The following is a 15976-nucleotide window of genomic DNA, read 5'->3' as shown; positions in this document are numbered from 1 at the left end:
ATGAAAAGTTAATTAAATCACATTTCACACAGTTAAAATTCAATGACACTTTGGCCTTCGTCGTGGTTGACACAACCATTGTCTGGGAAAAGTGTGGGTCTAAATTGCCCATAGTGAAGCAAAGCAAACTGAAACATGATAGCTGTGTGATCATGTGCCCCCTTAAAATCATAGCAACACACGCTGACGCAAAAAAGGGTAACAGGTGTTGACAGGAGTATTCTGAGACATGACAATGTGCGGTTTAAGAAGCAGTAGAACACCTAATCAGGAAAGTGCATACGAAAAGGTCTCTATCAAACTGTCTTCAATTATGCAACAATGATCTGTAGATAACATTGGAAAAATCAGTCTATTTGGCATGTTTATTATAGCTCCTCTCCAGGACATGTGCCTGATGTGTGGAGAAACACCAGTGCGACAGACAAACTGGGTAAGTGAACATCATCTCTATCTGTATGTGTAATGTAAGCACATAATAACAAAACATGCCAGTGAAAGGTGATAGCTGAACTGATATAAGGTTTACTGTCCGTGTAGATTCAGTGTGACAGTTGTGAAAACTGGTTCCATGAATTGTGCATCTCAAAAGAAGAGTATGAAAGCGCAAAGAATGAAGTAACATGGATATGTACATTTTGCCAACCCCAGTTTGGTGAGTATGCTCTGCATGCAAACTATCACTATGAAAGGGTTTTTTAAGCAGGACATGTAGTTTTAGATTCAGCAGAAACATACAGTAGGATGACATATTTCAGTGGACGTTATAATTGTTTGTTATTGTTAAGAAGTTTGGATTGCAGGCTTGTCTTCTGGCATTAATGGTTCTATAAATTAGAGATAACTTTTCAAAAAACACACCAAAGAAGGCACACATAAAAGATTACTGATAATCTGTGCAATTTATTACATGACACAGGCATCTCAAAGATAGAATTACTGTGTCAGATTAATGATTAGACATGGATGCATCAAATCACTTACTAGGTTTCTTTCCAATAGTATAGAAACAAAGACACAACCATGAACACCTAAAAGAGCTTGCCATTTAGCACAGAAACAATATAACGTCTTGCTGTAAAAACACAAAGTAAGAAAAAAGGAGTTTGATTAAGAGAGATCTGGCAAATTGTGCAAATACCTAGATCTTGATTTGTGAGCCATTTATACTCCTTGGATCCTTTGCAGTTCGTAACCCTTCTTATGGTTTTATATTTCAGGCACTGTTGATGAGTGAGCATCCACCCCCTACTCCCGAGCATTACATAAAAGACATGCTGGAAACTCAAGAAGACTGTCAACGTGTTCTCAGCAGAATTCACCTCCAAAAGACACGTAAGTACAAGTTTCAATATCCCCCCAAAAATGTATCTTGGGTAAGAGTAAACTTTCGTACACTTTGCCAAACAATAATGAAAAACACTAGAACACAAAATCACTAGAAACCATTTGTTATCTATTGCCAGAAACCAAACAAAGTCTGTATGAAAACAGTAAAAAAGTTAATCATGACACAACACAGTCCCTTTTAAATATGATCACTACACACTGTTAACATCACTGTAGTAGTGCAAAGAAATGTAAAACGACAGTATGTCACCATGACATGATTTATGTGAAAGATTTCCAGATAAAATTGTATCCATCCTAGTAAGATAGATTAATCAAGAAATTCCACTCCGTTGTGAGAAAGATCAAAGAAAAATGGCTTCTATCAAATAGAAGTGTATCTAGGGTGATTCCTTTTTATTAGGTTTCCAAAACAGTACTCTATCTACCTTCAGACAGGGCACAGTGCTAAAAGGATTCTAACCGGAACAATAAAACACAATTGCATCATCGAAGTCCGAACCCCACTGGCTTTCAATATCGTACCATGTACATCTCCAGGAGTGGAGACTCATGAAAAAGAACAGCCTAGACACCAAAGTGATACTTTTCTTACAGTAAGGTTAAGGTAGTTGTAGGATGCTGTCTAGATCAATGAACAGATTATGTTAACAATAGCAAGCACGTAGCAGAGCATTTAGGCACACAGCCCCTAAATTGTGGAAATATATGTCAGACCTTTTTAAGGATGCCCCATACCTACAAGCATATTTAACAATGCTGTAGTCTTCTACATCGTCTCTGTAGTCTTCTTTATCCCAAGTGATCTAATTCTTTAGGAGGTGCAGAAACATAGATATCAAGTGGGTAAGTAGACAACCACGTTGCAATTGTTTTTTCTGTGTCTAACCCTTTTTTTTTCTCCACACCATGCCTGCCACTGTTCTCTCTTCGGTGCCTTTGGTTGATATTGAGCTCCGTCCCCCATGACAAGGGATCCTCCTGGATTTCTGAAGCAAGGAACCCAGCCTACAAAACTCAAGATCCTGTACTGCTCAACCCAGTGGATGGGACACACTCAACATTAACATCTAGTCTCACATAATATATGAAATAGAATTCACCGTGTCAATCTGCATGGTTGTGCATGTGAACTGTTTCTAGTAACTACTTGTCATACACAACCAGGACCTGGAGGGGAGGTCAACCATCAGGCCTTGGACCCCCAGAGATTTTTTTTCTCCTTTGGAGTTTTTTGTTTTTCTCTCCTTCGTGCCTGATGGTTACACAGTCACATCATCAAGACTGCATACCACACCTTCATTGTGATTACAGATATAGCTTATTTAAAATGTGAAATTAGGAAAAAACTAAACGAAACATGGGAAATAAAAAGAATGTAAAATCTAAAATTTTCAGATGTTGTGATGAAGCTTTTGACTCATGAATAGCACCCCCCTATCCCAGTGAATTACCTGTACTGTTATCTTCAGAAACTCATTACAAAATAAAGAAAGGGGCCACAGCCACAGCAAGGTTGTACGAGGTTCGGGGGCCTGTCTGGTGTGTAAAACACTTGGTTTCAGCAGTGTGGGTGCTGTATTTGAAATGCTATTGAGCCTTGAAGACGACCCACCCGTCCCAGTGAATTACCTGTAGTGTAATCTTCAGAAAATCATAAAAAATTAAAGAAAGGGGCCACAGCCACAGTAAGGTTGTATGAGGTTTGGGGGCCTGTCTGGTGTGTAAAACACTTGGTTTCAGCAGAGTGGGTGCTGTATTTGAAATGCTATTGAGCCATGAAGACGACCCACCTGTCCCAGTGTATTATCTGTAGTGTAATCTTCAGAAACTCATGACAAAATAAAGAAAGGAGCCACAGCCACAGGAAGGTTGTATGAGGTTTGGGGGCCTGTCTGGTGTGAAAAACACTTGGTTTCAGCAGTGTGGGTGCTGTATTTGAAATGCTATTGAGCCATGAAGACGACCCACCCGTCCCAGTGTATTACCTGTAGTGTAATCTTCAGAAAATCATAAAAAATTAAAGAAAGGGGCCACAGCCACAGTAAGGTTGTATGAGGTTTGGGGGCCTGTCTGGTGTGTAAAACACTTGGTTTCAGCAGAGTGGGTGCTGTATTTGAAATGCTATTGAGCCATGAAGACGACCCACCCGTCCCAGTGTATTACCTGTAGTGTTATCTTCAGAAACTCATTACAAAATAAAGAAAGGGGCCACAGCCACAGTAAGGTTGTATGAGGTTTGGGGGCCTGTCTGGTGTGTAAAACACTTGGTTTCAGCAGAGTGGGTGCTGTATTTGAAATGCTATTGAGCCATGAAGACGACCCACCCGTCCCAGTGTATTACCTGTAGTGTTATCTTCAGAAACTCATTACAAAATAAAGAAAGGAGCCACAGCGACAGTAAGGTTGTACGAGGTTCTGGGGCCTGTCTGGTTTGTAAAACACTTGGTTTCAGCAGTGTGGGTGCTGTATTTGAAATGCTATTGAGCCATGAAGATGACCCACCTGTCCCAGTGTATTACCTGTAGTGTTATCTTCAGAAACTCATTACAAAATAAAGAAAGGAGCCACAGCCACAGTAAGGTTGTACGAGGTTCTGGGGCCTGTCTGGTGTGTAAAACACTTGGTTTCAGCAGAGTGGGTGCTGTATTTGAAATGCTATTGAGCCATGAAGACGACCCACCTGTCCCAGTGTATTACCTGTAGTGTAATCTTCAGAAAATCATAAAAAATTAAAGAAAGGGGCCACAGCCACAGCAAGGTTATATAAAGTTAGGGGGCCTGTCTGGTGTGTAAAACACTTGGTTTCAACAGTGTGGGTGCTGTATTTGAAATGCTATTGAGCCATGAAGATGACCCACCTATCCCAGTGTATTACCTGTAGTGTTATCTTCAGAAAATCCTAAAAAATATAAAGAAAGGTTCCACAACCCAAAACAAAGCTGGGAAAAGTCAGAGGACCTGCTTAGTGTGCAAAACACTTGCTGCATTGTGGGTGCTGTGGTTTAAATGCTATTGGTTTGTGAACAGAATACCCCTATCCCAGTGCATTGTGCCATATTAAATAAAAGCATGAGAAAAAGAGATTCAGAATGCAAAGCTGTGTCAGTGTTCTGTGTAAAAAATCGGTTTGAACATCATGGGAGCTGTTTTTAATAAGCTGCTGAGAAAAGAATATTTTAATCTTCTTGCTGTCAGTAGTATTGTGAATATAGTTGACCCTTACCTGATTGAAAACAGGGCGTAAAGGAAGGGTTTCAGAAATCAAACAAAGCTTTATTCCCGTGCTTACAGTCTGGGTAATGGGAGACTGCGCTGTTCTGCTTCCTATGGTCATATACGGGTTTTTCGCATGAAGCCGTATTGAACAGTATTTCTCGGGTTGTGAACGTGTGCACACAGCGGTCCCCCGGGTTCCAGTTCGTGCGTAATTACGCATCGATGAAATATCTACAGGCGTGCCAAAATCGTTTTCGAACTTCGAGCTAACTTTACCCCGGTACGCGCTAACTGATTGCGCCACAGAGAATGACTGGTAAGGTCATTTCTCGAATCACAAGTTTTCGGTTAAAAAAAAATCTCTTCCCGTTTATTTTGCCAGCCGGTAATATTTCTTCTGCACTGATAACCAAGAACTGAATTTCATGTTTTGCAAGCTGTGTGAAGTTCATCAAAAACAAGTTTTTGAAAGGAAATGAACACATGCATTTAACAAAATCAAGCCCTTTGTGAGTGCCCCAAATGGTACGTTCTGTACTACAACATAGGAAGAAATAAACGGCTGGGATTTGAACCACAGTTCTGTTGTTCAATAAAGAGGCACTTTAACCAACTAGGCTACGGTGACAGGACCACCATCACCTTTTACAGCCACTTGGACACACCGCTCTGAGACATCTGTGTTCAGAAAGCGCTGAACCTGCGCTCAGAGCAAATTGCCTCTTTTACATACAGTAGCAGCCCCGACACTGAGAAACGAAGAGAACTGGCTTTTATCTGGCATTTTTCATGTCCAATGCGTTTGACATCTAACAAGGGCGACAAAGTTCTTTTGCAACACTATTTCTTCTTTTTTATTTCTGTACGCTTTGATAAAAAACGAGAAATCGTGCAACGGAAAAATGTCTTTTTTTCATAGACAAAACGTGCACCAGGAAATGTTGTGTTGAGAAGAAATGATTTAACATGATACGTGACCTAATTTATCCGAGCAATTGCTCGACCAGCAAGATCTGGAGAGGTTGGAGAGTCTGGTGGATGTGATAATTATACGGTGTTGTGGAAGAAAACAGTCTTTCTTTGAATTCTCAGTCAGAATTTCAGTGCGAAACATAAACCCCTTGTCTGATTTAAAGAGATTATATTTTAAAACTCATAAAAAATAAGAAAACACATGTTTCTCACTTTGAAATTTTAGACGGAGCGGTGTATTACTAGTAGCGGCGCTGAGCACACTATGGGGGAATTCAGGTCATGTGAAATGCCAGCGGTTTAATAAGCAATGCGTCTGATTTCGGATCATAAGATTGTAGGTTCGACTTCTACCTGGCTCGTGTAAATTTTATTCAAGCTCCTCAGTAATAGCTGTATATTATGTAATGAACCGCACCTGAAAGCAAACGTTGGGTCTGTTTCCTTTGTTTTCCAGCATGAAATAGCAAATCGTTACAAAAAGCACCTGCTAATGTCCAATAGCGGGTTTTGTTTTCAAATTACAGTTTCAGGCTTCAGACACTTTTTAATAAAACAAAAGTGTCCGGAAACTCATTAACTTTCAGGTTTGCTTGAACCTGTATTAAAAAAAGTTATCTGAAACTTCCGGGATTCCATTAGCTGATGTAGCTGTCTCTAAAGTTGGACGTGATGTTAAGCAGATGTGAACTGTGCCTTTTCTCTTAAAAAAAAAAAACAAAGTTCTTTTTTCCCCTCCACTCCAATGCTGGAGACTGTAAGCCTGTGTGAGCTCCACACTGCGTGTCCTGTACTGCTCTATTTTGTTTTGATTATCTATGTGGTGTACAGATAGAACTCAACTGCATGGGGTGAATTCCGTGTTCAGGACCAGCAGAACCTGAAAAAGTAACAGCTGACCTCGACATGATTTGAACACGCAGCCTTCTGATCTGGAGTCAGGCGCGCTACCGTTGTGCCACGAAGTCACGGTTGTCAGTGCTGTTGAATTTCCCAAAGGAGACAAATCAGCTTCACAAAAAAAAAAATCTCCTGTGAAGAGCGCAGCTCTCCGAAGAGAGTCTCTTCTTCCCAGACCACATTTTATTCTTCCTGCGCAGCTCTTGTGCAGGTGTTGTTCTCAATTACAGATCCAGGAACACTGATTTTTTTTCTATTTTTTTTTAATTAAGTACCCCATGGTGCAACGGTAGCACGTCTGACTCTAAATCCCTAAGTTCATTTTCAAAGTATATCGGAGTCAACTGATACTGATCAGGTTCTGCTGCTACTGAACCCGCAGTCTTCACCTTAAGGTTCAATTCCTCAAGCCTTTTGACCTTATATGTCCATCCCTTCTCGTCAAAACTCGTATTTTCACAGAGTACCCTTCAGAAATCGCAGTATAGAATGAAAAAACTCCAGTAGATCTCGGCCGCTGTTGGTGATTTTCCTTTAAAAATAAATGAATCTCTGGAAATTTTACGGAGTGTATCACTTTCACTGAGACCGAGAAGTGTTAAGCTGTACATGAGTCTTTGTGGTTCGGTTGTTAACCAAAAGGGTGGTGGTTTGAGCCCTCCCAGGGACACTATGAGCCTTTTAATGTACACACCCGTCTCACTTTATCTCCACGGCCGGTCTTGTACCGCAATCAAATACAGAGCCCGTAGGAGGCAGTAAGCTCGCATATATAGCTCACTGTGTATATAATGAAGAAGCAGAGGTTAGTTTCTCATCTGCGCGTTACAGAGCCTTACGCAACTCGTACTGTACCAACAGCTAGGGTTTGATCCCTGCACGGGCTATTAGTTGAAAAGCCATTGTAAATGACGTGTAAGAGATTTATAGATACTGTAGATCAGTGGTTCTCAAACTGTGGTACGCGTACCGGCAGTGGTACGTGGAGTGCCACCAGGTGGTACGCCAAATGACCCTGGAACTGTGTAGTGTGCACTGAAAAATCGAGACGGGTTTTCATATTTTGTATTTTAATACTTGTCGAATACGCAGCCTACATACTACGATACAGTGCGTGCTAATACTTCAGTGGACACAAGAGATACTCTGTAATTCTATACCACTCTATAGGAATGCGTGCTACGGATGCAAGTGACCAATTGTATTTAAAAAAAGCTATTGTATCTCCAGCAAATAGGGAGAAAGGAGAATGTGCGTGATTTTGGAACAATGCCAACATTGTAAACACAGGAATGCATAGAAATACGTGCTACGAACGCAGGCAATCTTGTGAGCACACGAAAGCGTGATAGAAAAATATTTAAGAACTGTTCGAATTTGAGAAAAGTACACCGAGCGTCTCTGTGTTTCGCTCCAATGCACATGAAATAAAAACTTTAAATAAATACGGAAATAAAAACGGAAACGCGGAAAAAGCTTGCGGATTGCTAAAGCAGGTAAGCTACACTATTTTTGAAGAACCTTATTTACCGTTGGCAAAAGAGCTGACACGTATTATGTGTGGAAAAAAAGCTGCTAAACAGCTCGACCTGCTGCCCCCCTTCCCCTGAAAGACACAGTCATTCATAGAATTATTGAAATGAAGGATTATATCAAAAGTACACTGATAGAGCGCGTTAAGATGAGCAGATGTTTTTCACTGCAATTAGATGAGTCTGTAGTCGATTTGGCCAATTTGCTCGTTTACGTTAGATACGAGTTTGAGGGTATGTCCCATGAAGACTTTCTGTTCTGTAAACTGCTACCAACAGGAACTACAGGAGAGCACATATTTCAGCTTCAGAATGAATTTATCGAAGAGAATGACCTCGACTTGATAAAATGCATCTGAGTTTGTACAGACGGTGCTAGAGCAATGACAAGCCGACATAACGGTGCAGTTGCACGAATTAGAGAGGTTGCTCCAGAAATTAATGTACGCATTACAACATCCACCGCGAGACCTTTGCCGTCAAGAAAATGCCTGATGATTTAATATCTGTTAGACTCTGTTGTGAATTGTATCAAGGCTCGAAAAATTAATTCACATCTCCTTTGCTCAACTAAATAGGCTCACCCCTCTCACTGAAATGGTGCTTTTTTATTAGTTGTTGTTAATGTTTTTTTTTCTGTAAAATACTTTGAGAAGCCACCTTTAAAGGCGCTATATCAAATAAAGTTCATTATTATAATATTTATTATATGTATGTGTGAGTATGTGCACGTACACTCATGTTGGTCATTGAGAATTTCTGGGGTTCCGATGAGATGATGACTTGTAGGTGGTACTTGGATGCTTTGGTTGGATTAGGGGTGGTACTTGGTCCAAAAAGTTTGAGAACCACTGCTGTAGATACTTTATTGATCCCATGAGGGAAATTAATAAAGCTTATCCAGCTGGCTTTTATGTTTCACACTAAATTGCGATCTTGAAACCAAAATAATTAGAAATATGGAACACAACCATTGTTCTCCAAGAAGGAAAGCTGTTTAACACTGACGTCACTCCTTTTTATTTAACCCAGATTGTGAAGACAACTCCACCCTATCAAAGGAAAATGTTGCACAAAAGTTGGAAAGCCCACTCTGAATCCATCTGTACTGTATATTTGATTTCCGCGATCCGTTCAAGGCTGCTTGGTGCTTCGCAAGCAAGTCATGTTCAGGGAAGAAACTCAGCTTAGAGAACTACTGGTGCATTTTCACTCATTGAATTTGATCTTTGTACTCTCTTGTCATTCTCAGCTATAGTATTTCAAAATTACAATTCGGATTTGTTGGAAAACTTCACAGGCATTATTAAGTTAGGACTGTACAATTGTATTTTAATATCTTGGTATATTTACCTTCATTTTAATATGGATGTAACCATAAATGTTGTACTTTTGTCGTACATTTTAACTGAGGACGCACGACGACTATTATACCTTGTGATACATGCAAGACATCTGTAAACGAAGATGTAATTAGTCAAATTGGCAATTAACAGAAAACCACAATTGTATAATATTATTTCTCTATGGAACAAGTAATAGGTTTATTCCATGCTGAAAAAAAGAAGAAGAAAGAGAACACAACGTTTCGGCCGTGGAGCCTTCTTCAGGTGTCAAGAAGAATTATTAGAATTATTTCTCTATGTCGATGATCAGTTGAAGGATTTGAAGAAACTATATATTATTCCTCGATATCGATGATCAGTTGAAGGATTTGAAGAAACAGCAGCGATAGCAGGTGATTTTGGTTTTGAACCCATCTTTACACCTCAATAATCCATTTGTCCTCGAAAAAAGAAAAGACAGGCATGTTTTGAGTCTCATAATGATCATCTTCTCGATCCAAAGAAACACATAAATTTGATTCCTTCCGTAGTATTTTGGATTTTCTTACGAAGATCTCACGAAGTATTGCCAGGATCTATATTTAGCGTTCGGTAGCGATAACACTGCTGATATTGATTGAGTAGAAATCTATGATGTAATGACAACTTTATCTGAAGCGAGAAGTCCTAGAACGCTGTCTATGAAGTGTTAGGATTCATACCAAGATATACTTTTTGTTTTCAACCCAAAATGCTGCTATTGCATTACACATTATATGAACATTACCAGTTTTGGTAGCTTCTCTGCATGATTTTTCAAAACTGAAACTAATTACAAAATTATTTAAGATCAACCATGACAAAAAAATTATAAATCAGGACTAATATTAATATCAACTGATGTTACTACAGAAAAAAAGATTTAACTGAAATATTAATAAGACTATGCAAGCCTAAAAAGTAGAACAATTCAATTTATATAACTTTTTTTTTTTAGAAATGGGTTCACACACCGGAAGACACTAACGTTTCTCTTCGTTAGAGTATGTGAATAACAGTTTAACCCAAAATATTTGGAGTCCAGAGGGAGGACTTGCTCGCTGAATGATCTCTCAAGAAATCCCTGGTGAGATTCAACAGGTGTTTTCTTCAACAGCCACTAAAAGTCTGATGACCTTCTCTGGATTTCCTGAATATGACGTAAAATTAGTTCAAATCATTTGGTAGTTAACACAACGAAATGCTTTGGAGGTACATTTAAAACAGCAGAGCAAGACTGTAGCACTTCGTGTGTGACTGAATTTAATTGTGTAAACCTGGCTCTCTATGAACACGAGCAAAGAGTTCTTACTCAACAGAAGATTGCGATGTGAGCACAATAATTTAAGACATCTTGAGACGCCAGAGATTGAACTCAGGACTTCATACATGAAAAGCATGCACTCTACCACCGAGCTACATCCCCCATGAGACAGATAGTGGAACTGACTTAAAGATGTGCATATGTTTACTGACCACAATCCACCCTTCATGAATAATTGAAATGAATAATTTATTTTTATATCCAGTCACATGGGCGACGGTGGTTGATTCTTCAATGGGGGAGTGCGTTTTTCTACCTCCTTACTCGACTGTCTTTCAATTATGTTTTCTTTGAAACCTTTTTGCATCTTTTAAGTGCTTGCAATTAAATTACGCATAGAAAAACAGCAGTACAGTTGATGTTCATGGACTGATGCACACAACTCCAGTGATAAAGCCCTTTTGTAAATATTGTAGAAGAATGTTAAAGGGCGAAACAACGCTCCAACCACGTGAATGGTAACAAGAAGGATCGTGTTCTTATTTAATATGTGCTTTTGAATTGCCTTGTCAATACACACAGGCTTTAGAGATGGACAAATAATTGAGTGAATCAAATTAGTTTTTGTTGGTCGTCTGTGTCTTCATAACTTTGTAGGTGAGAGAGAGGATTGCAAAAATGTGCAGGTGCTTCTCAGAAGTGCGTTGGTGGTATAGGTTCCTTCAAATAACTGAGCCAGTGCATACCAAATCTTTTCAAGATGATCTGTGATCTGGTAACACATCTCCTGAAACTAACATTCGAGGTAGGAAGTGTGCTCTTAAACACCAAAACACTCAAAAAGGAAGAAGCAGATCTCTGTACACAAGATGGTAGTGCGATATTAGAATTTCAGAGTTCTTGACGGATTCAGGCTCCTTCTCAGAGGTCCTTGCTCGCCAAATAACTTTGCATCTGAGGAAGAGCACCACGGAAAAAAAACAACTCAACAAGAGAGCGCGTTGGTTGCTCTTGCTCTTAATGCAAGGAGCTGTTTTTTTTTCCTCGCAATAATAATTATTAACCAGAAACAGCAGCACAGGTAGGTCGCATTTGTGATTATGTCATTTCTCTGCTTCAGCAAGGTCAATAAAAGACTCTGAAAGTAGTAAAGCAAAACTGAACTCAAAATCATATTAGGAATTCTGAGCGATATCTCCATACAGGTAATCCAATAAGAACGTTGAAATATTTGAATATCATCTCTCTGTAGATTGCGCTGCTTTTTACCCAGAGTAAAACTATTGGATTGAAGGAATGCTAACCGCTGGGTTAAAATGTATAGTTGTTATTTGGAGAAATCTGTAAACTCGTGATCGACAGTGCTGATTATTTTCCGGAGACGGAGCACTGATGACCTATCCGAGCTAATTGATAAAGCTCACCCAGTGGATACTCTAGCAGAACGTCAAAGAACATTCACCTTTGTATCCAACATCAGGAAGCACAATCAATTCCCCTTTTAAATCTTTCCTGTAAGGTATGCTATGTGAATTCATGAAGTTAATCCTCTGATCTCTTTTGATCACGAACAAAGTACTTCTGATGGAGCGCTATGTTCAAAGATTTAATAAGCTTTACCCCTGCCAACGATTCGGCGTGAAGAATTAAAAGTTTCACAGACAAAAGCAGCTCACCACCACAGCCAATATTGAATGTACTGTACTTGCCGGTACACTATCATGTGCACTGCCTCAAAAGTGATCTTGGCAGATGTTGTTCCCTACATAAAGCTGAACGTGCCAAAGAGAATTTCTGTTGAGAAAACAAAATATTTTTTCTGCCTTGATGTTAAGCCTGTCTTTTAGAAAGTTTATCTCTTAACACCTCCTGCAGCCTAACAAAAAGCACTTTTACTGATCGTATTGCAGGTCTTAAAACATTAACATTTGGCAGCAGTGGGATTCGAACCCACGCCCCCAGAGAGACTGGAGCCTAAATCCAGCGCCTTAGACCGCTCGGCCACGCTACCTTCCTCCATGTCCATCTTCCTCACATTGCTGGCTCGGACTGGGGGGCTTCAGCTCTTGTCGTCGGATCTAATGATATCATGACATGTGGAAGTGACTGCACCTTCATCTTCCAAGATGCTTTCAATAGCACAAACGCTACTTTCACCGGCACAAACATAGCAATAACGAAGGAGGTGGGTTTCATCCTTTGTGCTGTTTGTAGGGGCGCATCTACGTCGATCTACTGACTTGAAGAGCAAAAATCAAAATCCTCTCCTACTACTATTGCTTTTTTCATAGTTTCTTCAAATCCTTCATTTGAACGTCAATTTTGAAGGATATTGATGATAATACCACATAAATTGTGGTTTTCTTGTGATCGCCAATTTTATTCAAATATCAGCCTTTTTTACGGTTCCTTGCGTGTTTCACAAGGTATAATAGCCCCCCTCGCATCCTCAGCTAACATATTTTAAAATTACAATAGCTTATACAGCATGCATGTTTACATTTATATTAAAATTAAAGTAAATATACAAGAATACATACAGTACTAACCCAATAATTCTTGTCAGGTTCTCCAACAAATCTGCATTGTTATTTTAACATGTTTCAGCTGAGGGTGCAAAAGGAGTATAAATGAATTTTCCCGCCAGCCATTCAAAGACCAAATTCCATGAGTGAACATTATTTTCTCAGAAGTTGCCGGCATTGGACTTTGCCGGTGGTATTGAATTATGTCCAAACTGTTGTAGTAGTTCCTTCTTGAAATTCGACACGTGCAAAGCACTCGTCATATCATAGGTGTTAAAGTTCGCTGAGTCTATTCGAGTCATGGTGTGTATCCCTGCCTATCATTGGGAGACAGGTAGCTTTTTTACACTCAGATTCCAATCTTCAATGCTTTGTGTGAGAGCTTACATAACTTTAATTTTCTCACATTTTCTGACGACTGTTCCAAAGGGGCACCCTGTCAATTCCGAATACTTTTCAAAAATCTGCCTGCATGTTTGATTATTGTCATTTCATTTAAAAAAAGTTCAATATTGATCATAACTAAAGAAAATAATGATCATGAACAAAAAAGGGATAAAGATGCGAGTCGATCTTGAATCACAGCTGGGTGACACAGGCTTCAGTTCTGATATAGTTGTATGAGAAACAGGAGGAATCGCCAATCTCCTATAGAACATTAGTTGAATCAGGAGTGAGACATTTCGTATACTCGTGCATATGTCAACGCCTGACCTACATCGTAAAACTAACATTAAGTTGTCAGAGACATTCATTTATATACAAACAAGAGACAGACCAAGTAATAATTCTACATTAGTTCAGGTGGGTAAACCTGAACTAACTAACTAATAAACCTATTAATAATTCTACATTAACATGTCCTACACTGATCAGACTAATTGACATGGTCTGATTCAGAGCCTGTGCAGTTCGTGCTAATTACAACAACGACAGTTCTGAACCCTCATCACCGAACTGAGCACAAGTTCAGCTGTTCTCCAGTTTTGTTACGCATGGTTTTTCATTGCAATTGAGTTCAGAGCTGGAGCTGATCTCCAGACAGTACAGTGTTTTGGGTAAGTTGTCGACGCAGGAGGCTGCAGACAACTTACCCAAAGTGTTTTCTATAGCTTTCAGGTGCAGTTCATTTATATAAAAGAATGTAAGTGGTATAAACTCAACAAGCCAGATGGCAGTCGAACCTATAATTTTCTGACACGAGGCCTAACGCGTTATTCATTACGCCACTGACCCTGCTATTATAGTGTTAAAAAAACGCGTTTTCTACGTCTGTTTAAAAATCACTAAAAAAGACAAAGGGCTTGTGTGTTGCGCTAAAATTCCGCTTCATTTCATATCTCTCTGCCTTGTTGTCTTGCAAGCAGGTGTAGAATACCTTGGGGAGTCCGTCCGGCCCTGGCACCTTGCCATTCTCCATGGACAAGAGCGCCGCCTTCAGCTCCTCGGCCGCGATCGGACCCTCCAAGTCCTCCCTCACCTCCTCCGGTACTCGTGCCTTCAGCTCTTCCAGAAAAGCATCGCCTGCCTCCACCTCCGTCTGCTTTTCTGAAAAGAGCTCTGTGTAGAAAGCGGTGGCCGCTTCTACCTTGTCGCTCTCGTCCAGCACTTCCTCTCCATCTCCCCGTCTCAGGCCGTGGATCACCCTCTTTTTCTGAGCTCCTCGGACTTGATTGAGTTTGCAGAGCCTCTCCTTCAGGTCCCGTGCTCGGGCTGAATTGAAGGCTCCTCCCCCGTTAGCCGAGCTGTACTCCTCCTCTAGTTGTCTCTGGAGTCGTGCAGCTTCCTTCCTCTCCCTGGCCGCCTTCCATCTACAGTACGTCTGCGCCAGGTTCGGGTCCTGTCTTTCGCCGACTCCCACCATTCCACCATGGAGCTGTAGCCCTCTCTCAGATCTACCCAGCTCGCGTAGTCTTTACGGAACAGTGTCTTGAAGTCGTCTTCCTCCAGTATCTCCCGGTTCAGCTTCCAGTACCCACGACCGAATGCCGGCAGGTTGGTGTTAGCCACCACCGTCAAGCGCTCGTGGCTGGAATACCACTCCGGGGACACAGTCGCCGACTCCAGGGAGCAGGTCGTGTGCAGAAAGATGTAGTCCAGGCGGCTGCACACTCCCCGGGAGTTTTTCCATGTCGTTCCGGCGTCGTTAGGGCGGCACCGTCTGAAACTGTCTACCAGGGAGAACTGCTTGAGTAGCGACTCCAGCTCTGCCGAGCTAGCGTTGCTCCCCTTCTCCCGGTCGACGTTGAAGTCCCCGCCAAGCACCACCTGTCTGTTGGTGGTGCAGCAGCTGGCCAGGTCAGCAAACACTTCCTTCCGGATAGAGGGTTCCGTCGGAGCATAGACGTTAATTGCTCTCAACTTCTGCCCCCTCCAGTCGATGTCTGCGACCAGGATCCGGCCCTGCACCACCGAGAAGGAGGAAACCAGCGTCATCTCTGGGTTTCTGAGGAGGATTCTCACTCCGGAAGAGTGGACCCCTCCTACGCTCCAGCATGATTCTCCCTTCGTCCATTCCCTGCTGAATGTCAGCTTGTCGCTTTCATCCTTCAGGTGGACCTCCTGTAAGAAACAAACTGAGAAAGACTTTGAGACCAGATCATGAAAGACTCCCCATCTTTTCACCGGGTCTCTTAGCCCTCTCACGTTAGTTGTTAGAAAGGTAAGTTTCACAATCATGATTAAACAAGTGAAAGTTGAACCTCCTCTCTTTGTGCTTACAGTGGAAAACTTGGGAGTCTACATCTGGGCACTGTTTAGCCTAGATGTAACTCCTCTCGTTCGGGTCCTGGGGGGAATATGCTGGGCTCCCTCCAGGTCTCGCTGGGGACTGAAAGGTAAACATGCTGG

At 41.1% G+C, this 15976-nt stretch overlaps 1 protein-coding gene and 2 non-coding genes across 3 annotated transcripts in view; 1 reads left to right on the top strand and 2 right to left on the bottom strand.

Annotated features, from left to right (window-relative positions):
• The window catches only part of LOC138242657 (zona pellucida sperm-binding protein 3-like), a 197537-nt gene that overhangs the window by 93571 nt on the left and 87990 nt on the right, over positions 1–15976 (top strand). The window lies entirely within an intron of this gene.
• Positions 6438–6509, bottom strand: trnaw-cca (transfer RNA tryptophan (anticodon CCA)). Its single transcript has one exon. It is a non-coding gene; the product is annotated as a tRNA-Trp (tRNA).
• trnal-uag (transfer RNA leucine (anticodon UAG)) lies at positions 12531–12612 on the bottom strand. The gene has a single exon. It is a non-coding gene; the product is annotated as a tRNA-Leu (tRNA).

This window comes from Lepisosteus oculatus, chromosome 14 (genome assembly GCF_040954835.1).
Source record: "Lepisosteus oculatus isolate fLepOcu1 chromosome 14, fLepOcu1.hap2, whole genome shotgun sequence".
Lineage (NCBI taxonomy): Eukaryota > Metazoa > Chordata > Actinopteri > Semionotiformes > Lepisosteidae > Lepisosteus > Lepisosteus oculatus.
This window is presented reverse-complemented; position numbering and strand designations above follow the sequence as displayed.